Here is a 20,730-nt window from a genome sequence, read left to right as displayed (position 1 = left end):
GGTGACAGAGGGCATATGAAACTACTGTAGATAGAGAATGAATTGAAGAAAATATTGTTGACGGCCAACAATGTTTTCCTTGCCTATATGCCGGTTCAGGAACAGACACAGCCATGTTGGGAGGTGACCCCCCCACCCCCACCACCACCACCACAGTAGCCAACCCTTGGGCCTAAAGCTGTCTAATTGTAGAGCTGACACTGCGTTTACTGCCACACACCAAAAATATACTGGTGGGTTAATTGGCTTCTGGGAGGATAACAATCGTAATATATATGTGTTATATATGTGTGGTACAAGCGGTATGGAATATAGATTGTAAACTCTACTGGGGCAGGGACTGAAGTGAGTAACTATTGCAATTTATGTAAAGCTGAAGATTATATTAATAACCAATAATAAATCAGATTTTAATGAATAGAAAAGTACATTTGCAAAGGGTGAGGCATTCTCAATGTAATTGTCTGAGTATTAAAACCCACCTGTCTCCTTGGAAATGAGAGACAATAAGTAATTACGCCCAGAGCAGACTGTATGAAGTAAGTGGCTCACTGCTACGTATTTCATCACTGTAGTATTGAAATTATTAGCGGATCATGAATCACTTCGTAATGGAGAAGAGCGTCACCAAATAAGTTGGAAACACACAAAAAACAAAAAAAAAGCTTGACAAGTCCAAATGTCCCTATCTGTTTTATGATCTTCATCAGCGCTTTGTTTTATTGACTGCCTATAAATATGTTTTACTTAAATAATAGCCCTTTACAATTTCCCCACTTTGTAATCCTTACTATATATCTGTGTGGGAGTCCTTCATTCCTTTTGTTTGAGGATTTAAATCTTATGTCCCTCATAGCTGGTGAAAATGAAAAGCTGGATTTGGTAAGCCACGTCTCTACGCTCAATTATACCATAAAGCTCCAGATTTCTTCAGGAAAGTCATCAGGTTTACCGAAGTCTCCATTCATTGAACTCCCTTGCTATGGCAAAACATCTTATTCCTGCCATCAGTTGAATGCATGGCTGGCTGTTTCCTAGTGATGAGGATAAAGAACCAGGAACATCTAGTCCCACTGTCACAGGCATAAAGAAGGAGGACAGCGAGGCTCCATATAAATGCTCCATAATGGGACACAGTTGTGGCAGGTCAATGATCAATATGGCAGATGTTGCAGGTTTATGGTCAATTCAAATGTGCTGTCCAGAGTCTTTGTCTTCTTCTGCCTGAGACACATCTTGGAACTGGCTGATTACACAGAGACTTTAATAAAGCAGAGGGGGCTATCTCACTGTGTTTGTAGATCAACGGAAGATGTGTGCTATTTGATGGCTTAATTATTACTAGAATGTCTAGGGAGAAATGATATTGTCTAAAAATACAGAATGGAGAAGATTTATGGCTGCCTGCTGTTGTTTCTATTCATGAAATATAGGCTGCTGAGTATCAAGTGCACCTCAGCAGCTATCCATCCATACAATGAATATTTAAATGGAGAGACTAAACGTGTATCCGTTTGGTTTTGCAGCAGTGCACCTGAATGCTCTAAATGAGTACTCTTCTCTACTAGGAGAAGCCTGTCACATGTATACCCAGGCATGTGCAGAGGTGCCTGTTACAGGAATACCCAAACACATGCAGCAGTACCTGTCACTGGTATACTCAGACATGTGGAGAGCTGCCTGTCACAGGTAAAACATGTGTCTGGGTGCCTGTCACAGGTATACATAGAAGTGTGCAGAGGTGCCTATCACAGGTATACCCAGACAAGTGGAAAGGCGCATAGCATAAGAATAACCAGACAAGTGGAAAGGAGCATAGCACAGGTATACCCAGACATGTGTAGAGAGGTGCCTATCACAGGTATACCCAGACGTGTGGAAAGGCGCATAGCACAGGTATACCCAGACATGTGTGGGAAGGTGCCTGTGACAGATAGGTACTTGTTTCCTAGCACGGCCACAATCGCGGGCACCGTGTGTCATTTTTAGTGGTATACGACGCGACCGACGCGATGCCCCCGATTTTCCCATTGAAATGCATTGAAAATAGTCAAAATCGCGTCGGTCGCGTCGTATGCGGCTAAAAAAGCCTTAAATGGTCCAGACGCGATGGCCACGATTTCCCCATAGGAAACAATGTTAAATGGCTCAATGTACCCGCGATGCCCCCGATTTCTCATAGGGAACAATGTTAAATACCTCAATTTCACCAAATCATCATAGGGAACAATGGTAAATGGGCCAGAAAGCCCCAAAAACACCCCAGAACAGTGAAATGTCCCCCCAAAATTACTTTACGCCACCCCACGATCAACGTGAAACCGAAGCGTGGCGAGCGCAGCTAGCCCGCGAGTGGCGGCGGTACGCGTCCTCCGACCTTTTCATACCCCCACTATCCACGTCGGCGTGGAGTTGAGAATAGAATAGTGTGGCGAGCGTAGCGAGCCACTGAGCCCGAAGCGCGGCGAGCGCAGCGAGCCCCGCGAGGGGACGCGGATACCTTCACAGGTAAACGCCTCCCTTCGCGGGCTTCACAGGTATCCGCGTCCGCTCGCCACGCTTCAGGCTCGGTGGCTCGCTGTGCTCGCCACACTATTCTATTCTCAACTCCACGCCGACGTGGATTGTGGGGGTATGAAAAGGTCGGAGGACGCGTACCGCCGCCGCTCGCCACGCTTCGGGTTCGCGTTGATCGTGGGGTGGCGTAAAATACTTTTGGGGGGACATTTCACTGTTCAGGGGTGTTTTGGAGGGTTTATGGCCCATTTAACATTGTTCCCTATGATGATTTGGGTAAATTGACCCATTTAACATTGTTTCCTATGGGAAATCGGGGGCATCGCGGCTAAATTGAGGCATTTAACATTGTTTCCTATAGGGAAATCGCGGGCATCGCGTCGCACCCGATTTTTTAGTGCTTGCGATGGCCTCACGATGCCCACGATCATGATCGTTGTGGCCGTGCTAGGAAACAAGTACCGACAGATACACCCAATCAAGTGTGGAATAGTGCCTGCAACTGGTATACCCAGACCTTTGCAGAGATGAATGTCACAGGTATACCCAGATATGTGCAGAGATGCCTGTCACATGTATACCGATATATGTGGTGATAAGCCTGTCACAGGGATACCCAGACATGTGGAAATATTTTATTGAATACCTAAAAGAAACTTAATTTACTATATTACAAAAAAACAAATCTATTTGGGAGTGCTAAGTTACTGTACATGACTGGCAGCTTGTGCCCATGCCTGGAAAGTGATAACAAATCAACTTGTACCTATTATTTTACAGAATGCACTTGATAAATGGTATCTAGAAGCTGATTAGTTACTATGGGTAATTTCTCTATTTGTTCCATCTTTAGGAGGCTTCATGCATCTACCAATGGGCTATCACATTACAAATTACATTTTACTTTTTAATATTAATAGGACAGCATCCTATTGTATTTGCAATGTATTAACTAAATACATTATTAGACATGAAAATAACCTTTGGGTTTTACAGTATTTTATTTTAATGTACAATAATTACAGTACATACATTCTATACACTTGTTTAATTCTAAGCAGTGACACATTGACTTTGAAAACCTTGAAGCCCTATAACTATAAAGCAATGTAAAGGACCAGTCCACTGACAGACAAACAGAATAACATGTCATAATAAACATTCAATTTGCAGTTAACACAGTTGTGTCAGCTGCAGCTGATTGGATGTCTGTGGCAGTTGTCCAATCAAATTCTTTCAACACCTTGGTATAGAAGTTTTAAGATTGACCTGTCTGCTGCAGCAGCATAACAATGACAGCAAGCTGTAGCGTGCATCTAGAGGAATGCTGGAATTCTGGATATGGCATTGCCACAGTTCAAGTAACGGTGGATGGTTGCAGCATAGATATGATCTTTGATTTCAATACCCATATCTTCATTCAAAACTCTCCTCAGCAAACACTGCAAGGGCAAGCACTCAAAAGAAGATACAGCAACCCTAAGAACTTGCATATTACTGCACAAAGCAACAATTATTCTACAATACAGTAGGGATGGCCATCGACCATCGATGATTTGAAATCATCAATGGTTTATGGCCGATGTTTAAAACTTTTGCTAGAGATGTGGGAGAACCAGATGGTGTCCCTACATCAAGGGCAAAGGAGAATCAATGTTTCTTTTTTTTTCTTCCAATGTGTTGGGACACAGACCATAGTTCTGCCCCCGACACCCAGAAGCCCTGCCCCCACATTCTGATTGGCCCACGGATCATTCAATCAACGATAATGGATAACCACTGATAGCTAAAACTATCGATGGTTATCAATCACATAGTTTATGAATATCGATGGCTGGTTGCAGAATCACCATCGAAGGCAACCATCGATGGCAACTGCACCGATGGCCATCCCTATTAACAGTACCTCTGTTTCACAGTGAAATATCATGCGAACTGTACCCCCTTACTTCTTTCTATAAAGTCTTCTAAAACACTGTTCCAAGTCTTGCCAATTAATCATACACACCAACTAAAATGACTGTTACCTTTACTTTTGGCAGGAACACTATTCTGTTTCTGAGCTACTGTAGTCACGGCGCTTACACAGACCAGAGTTGGACTCTGTAGAAGTGAATGGCAGCCACACAATAATTATCTATCTGTGTTGCCTTGTTTAGTAAAAGTAACGTAGTAAGAAGTTTAGTAGTAAATGCCCGCCCAGTTGTGACATCAGGCTAACGATCGGTAAGTTACCAATGGCCAGAATGGTCAGTGGATCGGCTGGACGGCTGATCCTTTGGCTTAATGTGCAAAGAGTATATAACACATTTGGTAAAAAAAATGATGCCCGATGATAGCGGAGTTGAATAAAGAATGATAAAAATCTTATTAGACTCCAAACACAGGGGTTGTATCCACCACTGCCCTTTCAGGTGTACTATCAGGGAGTCTGGGAATTCGCCCATAGCCAACCTTATGTGATGTAGCATAGTCAAAATGCAGATGAATATCTGTTTATTCTGCATCCCAAAGGGATGCCTTGGGTCAATGTTTGACTCTACTCCCAAAGGCTAATTTTTATAGTGCCTGCCTCACCTAGTGGAGGGATGAAAAATACACAGATGGTTATGGTGGAACCCTAATCCTAGCGATAAGATGCTGCAACCACCCACTTTGTGGAAGCTACCTATTCCACCCAGGCAGGGGCGTAGCTAAGGGTTCATGGGCCCTGGTGCGAAAGGTCAGCTTGGGGCCCCCCTACATACAACAACGGCCCCCCGGCCGAGCACCTGATGAAGCTCATGCCACATGGTGGGCTGCTGGCATATTAAATCAATATATTTAATATACTTATTATTAATATACTTATTTAATATGCCAGCAGCCCACTACTAAGAATCCATGTGACATGAGCACTGCAGACAGGCAGACAGGTGAAACAATGCTGAATAGTCTCAGCTCAGCTTGAGTGATAATTATTTATCCGTTGCGCTTCACAATAGTAGACAGTGATAAAACAAACTGGGTAACAACAGACAGACTTGGAGGTAGGAGGGCCCTGCTGCAAGCTTACAATCTATAGTGCCAACTGACCAAAAGCCACAACATCCGCATTCTACAGGTATTCAGCTAGATGGAAATTATAGATCTAAAGATTGATTATAGTTTACGCTAGGGCACAAGAAATAAGCAAAGTACAAAAAAACACAATAGGTGGTCTGGATTTCCATATTCCCCCAAGTAAAGCTCCCACTTCCTGTATTCCTGAACTGCAAGCAGGACAGAGCTTGCCTCTCTCCAAGCAGCCAGCACCCTGTGTACTCACTGATACCACACTAAAGGTCCATACACACTGGCCGTCCTCAAAGCCACTCATCTGCTGGTATAACCAGCAGATGAGTGGCTTTCCCGGTGATGATGCAGGCTGCACCAGCGCTCATCGCTGGTGCAAACACACTGGGCGGCCTTGGGCTGAAAGTCGTCCAGTGTGTATGGGCCTTAAGAGGTTTCACAACGAAGGTGTGTGCTCACCACTAAGGACGGCGCCGCCAGCTGTAAGGAATAGGGCATAAAAGTTCACAGAATAATCTCATCGTTTTCTGCTCTCTAGAAAGGGAGAACTAGATCACTTTGATGCAATGATCATATTCTGTGACAACCATAGTTCATGTGACAACCATAGTAGTTGTAATGGATCATCCACACGCATGATACCCTGCAACTACATGCATGCATGTATGAATGAATGCTATTAGGAAGAAGACAGAAAGACATGTTGCAGAAGAGGATGATATTAATGAGATTTGCACAGTGACAGCCAGGTTCCTCTTTACAGTGTGCCCAATCTCCTTACACACAGAATACATATATTCTTTTTTTTTTTTTTAACTTCAAGTTTTATTGAACAGAATACATATATTCATGCTTTCACATGTGACATGTATGTACTGACTGTGCAATCAGGACCTCCACCCTCTGCACATGTTACATCAGAAGCCCCCAGGCTGACTCACTTGACTACACAGTAGGCTACTGATGTATGAGTCAGCTGTGGATGTACATGTATAAGGCCAGCCGGGTTCTCTGCACACACACCTGTACAAATATGTCCAGCCCGTGTCCCGCTCACACATGCACAGCAGCACAGGTATAGAAAGGATATCCCTGGATAGCTCCATCCACTTACCCCTCGTCCGGACTCTGCTGCGCGTCATTCGCCTAATCCTCATCTTCGCCATCCGGGTCCGTGCAACAGCGGCGGCGACAGGAAGGGAGCTGTAAAAAACAACAGCACATGGCTCCCTGCCCCTGCGTGCCCCGCTATTTTCAATCAAGTCTCCCGTTGGACTGCTAGCCAATAGGCGCTCGCAGTCCAGCAAGCGCCTATTGGCTAGCGGTCCAGCGTGATTCTTAATTGGAAATAGCAGCGGACACAGTACAATTTCTGCCGGGGCAGCCGGGCACCCGGCACAGCAGGGAACGGGTGGGTTAGGCAGCGGGGGAACGGACGAGCAGGGCGGCGGAGCACGGCTCCGGCGCCATTTGATCTCCCTCTGCCCGGACCTTATGCTCCGCCCTCCCTACGCCCCTGGCCGGGGCCAAGAAAGCTAATACTGCTGAGGGTATGACAGTGGCGGGGGTTGGGCCCCCCTGGCTCAGGGGCCCGGTCGCAGTTGCGACCGCTGCGACCCCTGTAGCTACGCCACTGCACCCAGGGTAATCCTACGCAGTACACCCAAGATGGCTGCCTCACATAGTACCTTGTGAGGGTGGAATACATAACCTTTGAAGGTTATTACCCAAAATGCTTTCTCCAATCCTGCATATAGGTTTTCTTTTTTTATATCTGTGTGGCTTGTCTATTGCTGTATTAATTAAATCTTCTGTAGTATGTGTATTGTTTCAGACATCTGTAAAGCGTCTTGAGTCCTGTGGGAGAAAGAGCTCTATACAAATACAATTATTATTATGAGCTGATATACACAAATATCAGATACACAGATACGCATCTTCTTCATCTAAGGATGATTGTACTCTTGAATTCAGACACAATTACATATTAAGACAAATGATTTTTATTTGCATACAGCTCATACTGTATGTAGCAGCCAAGCTGGCTTTAAGATGCCAAGTGTTCTCATTTATATGTAACTCAATGAAGACATATGCTTCCGTTGTAGGTGGTGCTGAGAGGAAATCCCCAAGGCTGACTAAGCAGTCTACTCAAATCAGCTATTGGTTGGGTAATGGGGGAGGAGTAATGACTGCAAAGATCAATAGGAAGCCTTTTGGTCTGCTCAGTCATTTGTTCCCATTTTTGGTCTGCTCAGTCATTTGTTCCCATTTCCCTAGTTTATAATCCAGCTGGAATGGGGCTGTAGATGGCCAGAAGGGACAAGAAACATAGACCAGGGGAGAGCCTCCATTATAATTTACAACTTTCCTTTTCCTAAAACAGACCCATTTGTTCCTGGCCACTCCACTCCTGGCACCCAAACTATATACTCTACTTAATAATGGTTATCCTGTTTATTGGGCAACTGTGTTTACACAAACAAAAATTATTTAATAGCATGCAGTAATTGAAAATCATGTAAAAAGTATACATGAAAAAGCATATTAACGAGATTAAGATTCGAGATTAATGTCAATACAGTATATTGCTTTATTTATTATTAACACTTTTTATATAGCGCACACATATTCCGCAGCGCTTTACAGAGAATATTTGAACATTCACGTCAGTCCCTGCCCCAGTGGAGTTTACAATACCTAACACATATAGACGCACACACAGACATTCTAGGGTTAATTTTGTTGAGAGCCAATTGACCTACCAGTATATTTTTGGATTGTGGGAGGAAACTGGAGCACCAGGAGGAAACCCACGCAAGCAGGGGGAGAATATACAAACTCCACACAGTTAGGGCCATGGTGGGAATTGAGCCCATGACCTCAGTGCTATGAGGCAATAATGCTGATCGTGCTGGTCACTCATATCTCACAACCCAAGGTACCAACTGTACAAGATGTCAAAACATAAAGCTATAAATAACAGCAGACATAGGCTCTTATTCTGGGTGACTCGCTCGAATGTGAATTTGCATCCTTGCGAGTCGCTGGCGCCACCCATTCGCACGCAGGATGCGTTCGCAAGGCTTGCAAAGTGGATGTTTTACATTAACATCCATTCGCATGCTAGTGGGAACCTCCCCCATCTTTTGATAGTCGCTGACCATCCAATGATGGTGAAGGCACACGCATATGTGGTCCAGACCACCCTTACATATGCGTGTAGAATTGCAAGGAATTGGGCGGGCAGCTGACATCCGCCCCTCCGCACGTGCGTCACGACAAATTAGAATGCGTACGCCCAGCGTTTTCATGGGAACGCCCGTGAAGCACTGGGCGTTCACATATGTTAATGGCCCAGCCCGGTACCCCACGCCCCCCTCCACCCCCCACTCAGAAGGCTGGGTGCGTGCACCTGGCGAACAGACTCTTTGCTGAGTTCGCACGCACCCAGCGTATACACATGCGCAGAAAAGCTGCTGCGCATGTGCATACGCAAAACATTGGTCCCCGTACAAAATTGCGGCTGCTGCGAATGAAGCAGAATAGGGGCCATTGTCTTATTTATAAGGTAATTGATATGTTGTATCTCTATGATGGTCATGCCACGAGCTGCACACAGTGGGACAGTCCACCATTCATAAGACAGTAAAGAACAGATATATCTATAATGTGAGCTGACAGGTTAGTTATTAGTACTGGTCCAGCAGCGTGTAGGTGACAGGTGCATGTTACACTATCCCCTGCAGTAATGTATTATGAATGGTAAATATAGGTAACATGACACCCCAAAACTGACTTGGACACATAGTAGACAACTCCTAGGATGCTGAACTCTCCAGTAATTTGGGGTTCAGACTATCAGGACATTTGGTACAGGTAAATGGCTAAAAAACAATTTTCAAACAGTCCAACGTCCAAGCCAAATTCTAACAAATTCTGAATCATGTTTCAGTGAGATATCTATTACACAACAGGCCTATTTCTGTGTAATTTTTGCACTTCCTATTTCTCCCTCATAACTCTCAGACTGGCAGACGTGACTGCGCACAGACTTTCCTGTCTCCCAGTACACCTTACTGAGTCATAACCACCCTCTGCACCTCCCACCGCACCCACAACCCACAAGCACCCCTGCTAGCGGTCTCGCAAATCGACACCTCCCACACAACCCAATGCCGAAGTTCACAAAAATTGGCACCCAAGTACCTTGCCCACCCCTGTGGGAATTCCCTTGTGTCTGTACCTCCCACTCAGCATCATAAAGGTGGGCATGAGCGTCAAAACAGCAGTCAGGCCACTAGCCAAAAGTTGCTACTAACTGCACATGACACTTGGGGGGAAATTTACTAAAGGAAATTTGTAAAAAAATAGGTGTATTTGTATTTAGAAATACACTTATTTTTGACATTTACTATCCCGAAAATACGGCAATTCGTATTCGTATTGATAGCACATCAATACGAATACGAATTGCCGTATTTTCGGGATAGTAAATGTCAAAAATAAGTGTATTTCTAAATACAAATACACCTATTTTTTTTACAAATTTCCTTTAGTAAATTTCCCCCTTGGTTTGTGACTAATGGGTTCACCATTGATGCGGCGCTACAGATTATAATATAACTTTTTACCTGCAATTTGGTGTGCTGTTCGTTCCTGGTATTACTGGAACTGCATGTTCATTATAACCAAGCATTCACAATAATATGTGAACTGAGTGTGCAATATCGGACAATCTATTATACATATAACAAGGAGGAATGACTGCAAAGGTCACATATACCACATATATAAATGCTGGATGTTCTAAAAGCAGTGTCCCTTCTTCTAGAAGATGCACATCAATGTATAAAGGTTAATATATAATGGAAATGCGTCATCCTTATGTATATTAAACAAGTCTTATGTTCATGTTCCTAATAACATCTAAATAACAATAAAGCAGACGTTTTGCTTCATGTTTTGAAGCTATAAATAATAATAATAATAATAATAATAATAATAATTATAATCATATTATTATTATTAAGAATGTGTGTATTTATGGAACAGAATGTGCTACCAATGGCCTTTAGAATGGGCAGATCTATCCCAGCTGTACAAGGACAGTGGCTGTCAGTACTAAAATCCTGTCCCTCAGCAGGTTGATGACAGAGAGGGAGTGTATGTATAATGACAGCCTGAACAGCAGACCAAGGAGCAGGGCTTGGACAAAGGCTAATATGCATATGGGGGCCCATTACCGAGCTCCCCAGGCACACAAACAGAAGAGCAGGTGTCTTTAATATGAGCACAAAAGGGGTAGAGTATAATATATGCAAAGTACATTTACTGCCCTCACCCGCAGAGAGGCACACTGCAGATGGCAAAGATTGCAAGCTCTTTTGGATATAGAACCATCGTTCCTTAATCTGTATACTGTATTTCCAATTTACAGTATGGCAATTGCACATGAATCACAGAATAGGCTTGAAGACAGGCAGGCATTTATATCTTTGTGATTTACGTAAAGCATAATTAAACCTCAATCTAGTTCTTGTGACATTATTGTGGCACACGCTGGTCACAGCAGCCTTAATGAAAAAGAATTATGCTAATGTATATAAATATGGATGTGCACACATCATCATCATCCCCAAATGCAGTTCACAGCTATATGGAAATACTTATCCTATAGTATACACAGATGTCGCTCTAAGATTTACACAGCCCCCATCCCTCCAGACATGCACAGCCCCAGAAACACACAAACCCAGCTCTCCAGACAGTCCAACAGTACACAGGTACAACAATACAGGGGCTTATTTACACGGTCAATCTTCTGGGATGTATGTCACCAACAAAATGAAGACATAGTAACCCTTTTGCCTCTAGCAGAGAAGAATTGCTGATTATCAGTGCTACAATAAAATGGCATCTCAAAAACCAAAGTCTGCACAGAGAATTCTGCAGGCTGCGCCAGAATTGGGAGAGACCAGAACAGGCCATTGCTAACACTGCTGAACATAAGGCAGCATGGGCTGCAGCTGCAGCATGATACACTGGCAATGAAGAACAGGGTATTACCTGACACACACCCTGGCATGCTTCATCCGCTGCGTCCCTTTCAAAACAAGTGTTCTTGATGAAAGGGAAACCCTGGTTTAGTCCATCTGCAGAACTGCTGCCATCCTTTATCCAGCTCCTGACCTCCAGTGCTCACATTAGTGGCTTGGATGCTTCAGCTACCTCCTTGCTGTTCCCTAGCCCATGATGTCACCATCTTTCTCCATCCCTGATTGGCTGCCAGGAGGCTGATAATAATACTACTAATAGCACTAGGAGGGCTGGTATAGGCAAATCTTTTGTTTCGAAGCAGGAAGTGAATAGAGAAACCTTTCAGAGCGAGAGAGGGAGGGAGCTTAAAAAAACGTGATGCTTTCACTAACACCGAGACAGACAGCATTGTGTGTGGCCAGAGGTGCAATTCCAGCAGGAGTAAACACTGTGGCTGCATAAACATAACTAAAAAATCAGTACACACGGCACATTCCTTTCATGCCATTTCAGCAGGGTGCTGCTCTTACCTTACCCTATCCACTCTCCACTGTGCTACACTAGAGATGAGAACATGGAAACATATATTACTTCAACATATTTACCATGATTGCTGTTTAATTCACAATTAGACCACTGGCTCATTTAGCAGACAATGTCACAAACTCCAAATCTGCAAATGCACAATAGCATTTTTACAGAAAGAAGTCAGGGTAGAAACTACTGGAATGCTATGCAAAAGAAATCACTGCAGCATTTGCCATTGGATGCACTTAGGGACCTTTTGGAAAATGACCCCCTTAAGTATTCCTTTTGTCTATAAAAGGTCATATGGAAATGGTAAAGACAGAAAACAATTCAAAAAGGTTTCAGATTTTATAAAATGACTGGTATTCATGAGCGGAACTTTAGTGGCGGCAAGGGATGCCATTGCTATGGGGCTTAGGGGGCCTGGACTCAGGTGATAAATTTGCATATGAATTTCCCAAATTTGCCTGATTAGCATTGACTAGCCTGAATTGGAGCATTTTGGATAAGGGATTTTTTCGGTTTTTGGAATTTATTTTTTTTGCCCCGATGTTCCCCCGACATCCACGGTGGCCTTCAGGATCCTCTTCAGCGGCATCTCCAGCTCCAGGGGTGCATTGCACGAGTGCGTGGTGATGATGGTGACGTCACCGGCGTGACTGCGCACTCGTGCAATGCACCCCTGGGACCAGAGATGCTGCTAAAGAGGATCCCGGAGACCGCCGTGGACATCGGGGGATGAGGTAAGTATGAAAAAAAGGAGTGTGTGTGTGTGTGTGGGGGGGGGGGGGGGGGGGGGGTGGCAACGACAAACAAAATATTCTGAAAAACAGAGGTTTTCGGACAATTTCTGTTTCCGTTTTTTCGAATACACGGTTAAGGGAGACCCAACCTGTATTAATATGGAAGACACTAAAGTTATATATTAAGGACTGGGGCACGTTCATGTAGCACAGTATTAAAAGAGAGCCCTGTAATATAGCATAATATGAACTGGGGTTTATGTCATCATGTGAATTATGTATACTGCTAGCTCTACAAAGTGACAAGCAAATTAACTAAGGCATTACTATGGGACATAAAATGTATAACTGCTGTGAAGTGGAGTCTCGCAAAAACCATTTGGTGCAGGGAAGTCACAATGTTGCTATGGGGCCCACAATGTTCTAGGCGAGAGAGGGGGGGAGCGGGTACAATTTACCCGGGCCTGTCAGGGGGGCCCTGGTCTGGACACACAGGTTTTTTTTTTATTTGATGGCAAGTACCCCTAACATGACCCATTCCATTAGGTACAAAATGCTCTGTTCCTGGACTTCCCTGCCTGTGGTAATTACAGAGGTTGGACTCCAGCACAGTCCAAAATTCAAAGAGGGGCAGTCACATCAACTGCCAGTGAGTCCAGGACAGTGATGCTTGGGGTGGCAGTATATGTGACCCCCCCTTTTTGAATATTGGACTGTGCTGCAGGCTCACATCTGTAATTGCCACTGGCAGGGAAGTCCAGGAACAGAGCATTTTGTACCTAATGAAATGGGCCATGTTGGAGGGTATGTGTAAATCCTTTGCAAAGAGCATGTAACCCCTGGCAGAGCATGTTAACCCCTGGCAGAGCATGTAAATCAGGGCAGACAGGTTAATCCCTGGCACAGAATGTTAACCCCTGGCAGAACATGTTAACCCCTGGTAGAGCATGTTAACTTCTTAATATGCAATGAGCATTACGGTGTGTGGCATAACGTGTAATGAGCATTATGGCATGTGGTATAATATGTAATGGGTGTGTGACATGTGTAATAGACATTACAGTGTAAATTTTTGTACGTGTATCCACCTTGGAAACAGTGGCGTAACACAAGGTCCGCAGAGTGTTTGGGGATCTCCACCCGTGGGGGCCCCAGGAAGTTGTTGTACCGGGGACCAGAATTTCTCTTGGCGGCCCTGGTTCTAGGTACAAGCCGGATTGTACACATGAAGAAACTGGTCATGTGAAAAGCACAAAAGCTCATTTACATGATGATAAAAATAATTGTAACCTATGAAATAATATTGCATACTGCATTGTGGAGACATACAAAACAGAGTTTCCACAACTCCACCAATACAGTCCAGAATTAAGTATAGTGACTGAAATTAGTACCTCAATCAAATTGAATTAACCATGTGGACTCAAGCATGGATATCCTTAAAACCTGGCAGCGTTTGATAAACTCTGCACCAAGAAATAAAGGATAGTGAAATTAATATTTTTTTATTTTTAGAATATTCCTCTGATAATTATTCTTACAGCTATGAGATTAAAAAAAATCTGGATGAAGCCGACACTCTACAAAACATGTTGGCAAAAAAAAATACACAAACCCTTAATAACTCCTATATGGCAGCAGCGGCAAACTCCTGCAGGACACACCTGCTCAGCCTTAAAGCCTTACTTCTCTAACATTCCCTACCTGCATGCTACTTCCACATACTCCAGTGCCACAACATTCTCTTACTTACAGTACACATAACTAATGCCCTAGTGGAGATAGCACTACAGTATATATCCACATACCTCCCAACTTTTGAAGCGACGGAGGCGGGACTTTGCTGCGCGCCGCGCTGAAAATTCCAGGGGGTGTGGCCTAATTCCAGGGGCGTGGTCTATACTCGCGGCTCCCCCGCGAGGCCACGCCCCCATTTGGACGCTATGGGGGCATGACCCAGAGGCTCTGTGAGCCTCTAGCCATGCCCCCAGACCCCTGTCTGCAGGAATAGACGCTGTGCGCATGCGCACAGCGTATATTCCCCACTGCTTAGCAGCCGACAGGGGGGACTCCCAACAGCCCCCCCTCACCGCGGGACACTGCCGACCGTGGGAGGGACAGCGGGACAGGCCCTGATAATCGGGACTGTCCCGCTGTAATCGGGACTGTTAGGAGGTATGTATCCAACACATGTGGTTCTTACCCCCAAATGCTCTTGTAAGAGCATAAGCACCAGTACAGGGAAGCAAACATTTACCAAGTTGGTCTTGGCCTCAGAAGGCAGCCGTATCTATAACTGGCAGTAGGGCACTGGCACTGACTGCCAGGTATAGATAAGTGTCACCTGTCCATTTTGTGGACGTGCCCAAAGTCAGTGTTTGCCGACACAGATCTGCTGGCCTTGGCTAAAGATCTGAGACAGAAATCTGAGTAACCTAAAGATAAAGTGATAAAGTGGAGAGTGATAAACAACCAACCAATCAGCTCCTACTTGTCATTTTTCAAACCCAGCCTGTAACATGACAGGTTGGAGCTGATTGGCTGTCAGTTTATCATTCTCCGTTTTATCAATTTTTGAAGCTTGAAACATCTGGCCCTCTTACTTTATATAAAATGTTACTTTTAATTATCAATTTAAAAGACTGGGATTAAAATCTTTCGACACATGACATAATAAGAACTACACAGAAACCAGTGATCACCAGTATACAAATTACAAATACACACACAGATATATGGTTATGTATGTGCCGGCTTATCTGTATGCCCCCCATACGTTTCAAATATCACATCGAGTGGCAAGGCAGCTGCCACTTATATTAATACTTTAAAATATTCAAACAAATAAAAAATAGTGATAGTGCGACTTGACTGACACACTGATTTCTATTATCACAGTAGTCTAATGCTGCCTCACCTTCCTCCATCGTCTGCCGATCTGTATTTGTGGCATCCACCCAGTGTCTCTTGGCATGTAGTTCTGGTGACGGGGCAGGCAGCAAAGAGAATATCTTGAGGGAGGGGCTTTATTTATTTATTACCAGTTATTTATATAGCGCACACATATTCCGCAGCGCTGTGCAGAGAATATTTGGCCGTTCAAATCAGACCCTGCCCGAGCGGAGGTTATAATATATATTCCCTACCACATACACACGCGCACACATTCTAGGGTTATTTTTGTTGGGAGACAATTAACCTACCAGTATATATTCTTTTGGATTGTGGAAGAAACACACGCACGCTTGGGGAGAATATACAAACTCCACACAGTTAGGGCCATGTTGGGTATTGAACTCATGACCCCATGCTAACCATGACACCGGCCATGCAAATCAGTTAAACTGCGCAACAATCTCCCTTCACTCAAAATAAGTGAATCCTTCCTGAAAGACGGCCTTTCTCATGTGGCACCCATACAAATTAGCAGCAAAATTGCTTTGACTATAATTTATTTATTTAGTGGTAATGTTACCTTTTTTGTTTTTGGAGTAAAAAAATAATAACTGTTGAATATTCTATAAAAAAAGCCTGCAGCCAACACTTGTTCTGTACAGTTCCAAGGAGTAGACACTTTTGCACAATTGTTCAAATGCAGTGCAGAATGTTTTGCAGGAAAGTTGCAATGATAAAGCAACACTCGAATACTGTACGGCCAGAACTCTGCCCCTTTCCAAAGCAGCTCGGTTTATGCAGTGACTTCACTCATCGCTAGGTTGGGCTTACTGGTTTTCATACTGTGTAGGTTATTTTTATATTTCTTCTGGACACAAATGTGAAGTGAATATGTGTTGAAAACAAAATCATGTTGGGATGTAATGAGTTTGGACACTTGCATTAGCGTTACGTGTAAGACAGTTAAGCGTGGAAAAAAATAATATAATTTGACTTCTAAATCATTACAGTTCTTTTCACATCACACAGGGTTTTTGCAGGTCCGCGAGTAAGCTACTGATGTCTTGCTATTAAAAAGCACTGCCCTTTTAAATGTGGGGATAAAACAAATTTAGGAAATGGAGGTTAGTAAATAACCCCTTTTACACCACCTGACAAACATTGAAGTGGAAGTGTGATGGTCTGAGGCCCTTCTGCAAGATCCTGAGTCCGTGACTTGCATAGAGTGATTGGCACCTTCAATAAAAGGGTGTGGTATAGGGGTCATACAGTCGGGATCCTGGGACAGTCGGGATCCCGACTGTCCGGACCCAGACAGCATGGCGAGCGCAACAAAGCCCCTTGCTGGCTCGCTACACGAGCCACCTATTCTATTCTCCCTCTTTGGGGGTCGTGGACCCCCACGAGGGAAAATAGCCGACGGTCGTCGGGAACCCGGCTGTCGGTGTTTTGACAGTCGGGATCCCGACCGGCACCCCAATAAAAAAGGGCCACCACTGCATTTTTAAATACTCTGGTCTATACCTAGTAAGTGAAGGGTTCCCCCTACAGCAAGATAATGACTCAAAATATACCTCCAGACTATGGGCCAGATTCTCTAGGCTTCAAAAGTGATAAACGGGAGAGTGATAAACAGCCAGTCAATCAGCTCCTGTCTGACATTTTTCAAACACAGCCTGTGACATGGCAGATAGGAGCTGATTGGCTGGCTGTTTATCACTCTCCATTTTATCACTTTTGAAGCTTAGAGAATCTGGCCCTATGTCAGAACTACCTTCCAAGAAAATGAAGTGAGGCTTCAAATCATGGAATGGCTAGCACAGCATACAGACATAAATACCATCCAGCTAGTTTGGGATGAACCGGACAGAGGGGTGAAAGCAAGGCAATCTACCAATCATTCATGCAATCTTCTGCAACAGTGATAGGAAGAATTTCCAAAACAATATTTGATAGATCACGGGTGAGATTTAATAGGATGAGAGATTCAGAAAGTGAGAGATTTGGTGAGAAATCTCCAGTTTTTTTAAAGCGGCAATCATTTACACTGCTAAACCAGTTTGATTTTGCAGTATAAATGATTGCCGCTTTAAAAAAACTGGAGATTTCTCACCAAATCTCTCACTTTCTGAAAATCTCATCTTATTAAATCTCACCCCCTATGTGCAGTCTAATTCAGAAATCCCGGGATCCCACCAATCCCGGGATTGGCCACCCTAGGTAGAAACTACTGGCACAGGAAAGTACAGGGCTGCTCAGGCGCTCATGATAGCTGTACACATTGCAGGCTCACCAAAACTGATGCTGCTCTATGGCACCCCTCCCGACAGCCCTTCCCTGCTCTTCTCACCATTAAGCTCACAATTTGCAACTTCCTGCTTGTCTACATTCCCATCATGTTTTACAGGTCTCCCAACAGTCCCCATATAAAAATGGGACAGTCACCATTTGACAGCTTTCTCACAATGGGCCTGATTTAGATTTGATTGCACAGCAGCGAACTATCTGCCCCTGCATTCACTATGCAAAGTTAGCCACGCCCCAGCAGAGTGTAATCCCGCCCCCTTCACAAGCCTGTGAATGGGTAGCGAAGATGTTACACTACAGCGAAAAACTACATATCCATCCTCACCTCAATCACCATCAAATCATTTCCCCACTGTGCCATCGGAGACGGTGGGACACTCCTGTGAACCCTGTCATACCTCCGGGGGAAGCTTACATTTTGCTTTTGTCCCCTAAAAAGGTCTGTTTTTAGGGGATTTCGTGCAAAATTAGCTTAATGAACATGTCCCTAAGAAAAATGATTCTCTCTTTAACATCATTGTATAGGCCAGGGACCGGCAACTGGCGGACCGCGGTCCATCTCCGGACCGCAAAGGATAGAAAAGTGGACCTTCTAAACTCGTGAAAAAAAATGACTTGCCTACCCCTGGTATAGGCTATTGGGTATCGATCATATGGGATCATACACAACTAAAGGTCAACATGCATTGAGTCGACCACTAAAGGTCAACATGGGCTTAGGTCAACACCTCAGACGGTCAACATGGGATTGGTTGACAGGGTGGTTAGGTCGACACACGCATTAGGACGACATGGGCAAGGACGAAAATCAAAAGGTTGACATGGGCTTTTCACTTTTTTTGCCCCCATTGTCGACACAGTCAACATGGTCACCGTTTTGCCATGCTTCGGGAACAGTGCCTCGCTATGCTCACCCATCGGCACATGTCGGCTCAAATAACACAATAAACCATGTCGACCTTGCCATTCGAATGCTTGTGTCGACCTAATGACCCTGTTGACCTAAACCCATGTAGATCTTCTGAAGTGTCGACCTGAGCCCAAGTCGACCTAACAACCGTATACCTATGCTATTAACTTTTACATAAAACAAATAACAATACAACTAGAGCAAATGTAGTGTTTCATGCTGGCAACTTATGCAGAGTCTACCACTTAAGATCTGTTGATTTCAAGGCATGATGAAATTTAATTAAGAAGGTTGCAAAGTAGAGTTAATTCTGCCAAAATCTGAGTGGCCCATCAAGATACGCTGGATTGTGATAAACACACGGAGTACAATAAGCAGATAAGAGTTTTGTCAGGAGATCATTTGGATTGTTATTCTGAAATACTCTTCGGCTGGTATTCTATAAATGTTCTGCAGCATAGTCCGGATACCCATGAGAACGCCCAGCGTTTCATTCCCAAGATAATCGCCCGGTGTCTTGGGCGCCAGGGTTGGGCTGATGACATCACCGGATGTCAGCTGCCCGCCCACTTCCTCCCAAATGTGCACGCATATCTGAGTGACCTGAGAGTCACTTTTGATATGCGTGCACGCACCACATCTTTCGAAGGTCGCGATGTGGGAGTTTCCCCCTGGCCTGTGAATGGATGTTTACGTAAAACATCTATTCGCATGCCGGGCTAACAAGCACGGCGTGCGAATCGGGGGGCGGTGACCCGGCATTTGGAATACGCAGTCTTGCGAGTCAACCAGAATAAGGTCCTTAAACATTTGGATCCTGTTGCCATTTACTGTGTTCCATATTCTCTATGTGGCTGTCAATTGGTAAGTACATCATCTGGTAAACTTCAAAAGATAGTTTAAACATTACTTTGAAGAAAAGCAGTTGCTGCTTCATTACGATGTTAAACAGAAGTGTCAGACATGCCTGTATAAATGGACAATAAGTTAACCTAAATACTTTAGTATACTGAATATAAGCCTGAACAATTAAGCAAGACAAGACACTATCACAATATAAGAACTATTACTATTTACACAGATTCCTTCTAATACCCCTTTCACACCGACCACCCGGCAATTCCCCAGCACAGCATTTCTGAGTACCGGCCATTTTGCCAGGTGATGCCTGGCCCCAATTACACCAGAAGCAAATTCCCCATTTTTCTTTGGTGTGAAAAGATCAACATGAGTCCCAGGTATTGATTATTAGCCTGCCACAGCTAATTGAATTCCACCTTAATATGAACTCATCCTACTCTTTGCTAAATAGGGAAGATTTGCAGAGTGTGAGAATTTCCATCACGCTGTTCCAAAGCTGCAAAGGCCATTGTGTGGACAGCAGTTAGGGTGGCGGCTAGGAGAACATGGTAGAACCAGGAGCTCTTTAGTCTGTGGTGCTCAAGGCAAAGGCCCAGGTAGCCAATGCCTGCAGCAGCCCCATTTACTCTACTAATTCTGCAACAGCTATATCATGTTTTATTGCTAGCCAAATACTTCACAACGAGGCCAACTCAGACCTGAATTAGGCCCCATTTTCAATAGTGGGGGGTCTGCCCATGGGCATACATTGGCAAGTGCAGACCCGACCGCCCCCCCCCCCCCCCTCCCCCTCCCCTTTGTGAACGCTTTTGACGAGTCACCAAAGGCGGGGACGGCATCAGGGGAACATCCAGCATTTTATGGACAGCCCCATGA

General features: G+C 44.4%; 1 protein-coding gene across 9 annotated transcripts in view; it reads right to left on the bottom strand.

Moving 5' to 3' along the window:
- Positions 1–20,730, bottom strand: part of PAK3 (p21 (RAC1) activated kinase 3) — a 202,861-nt gene that overhangs the window by 91,136 nt on the left and 90,995 nt on the right. For 2 of the 9 annotated variants that reach the window (XM_083159378.1, XM_083159384.1), the window contains exon 1: positions 11,641–11,901. The exons of 1 other annotated variant lie outside the window; for it this stretch is intronic. The gene's annotated coding sequence lies outside the window, so the exon portion shown is untranslated. Of the gene's footprint in view, positions 1–11,640; positions 11,903–20,730 lie in introns of those variants that run through there. 6 more of the 9 variants (XM_083159382.1, XM_083159380.1, XM_083159381.1 and 3 more) reach the window with 6 other exon arrangements.

Source organism: Crinia signifera, chromosome 9, assembly GCF_055691185.1.
Source record: "Crinia signifera chromosome 9, ASM5569118v1, whole genome shotgun sequence".
Classification (NCBI taxonomy): Eukaryota; Metazoa; Chordata; class Amphibia; order Anura; family Myobatrachidae; genus Crinia; species Crinia signifera.
Note: the sequence above shows the minus strand (reverse complement) of the source record. Positions and strands in the feature narration are given on the sequence as shown.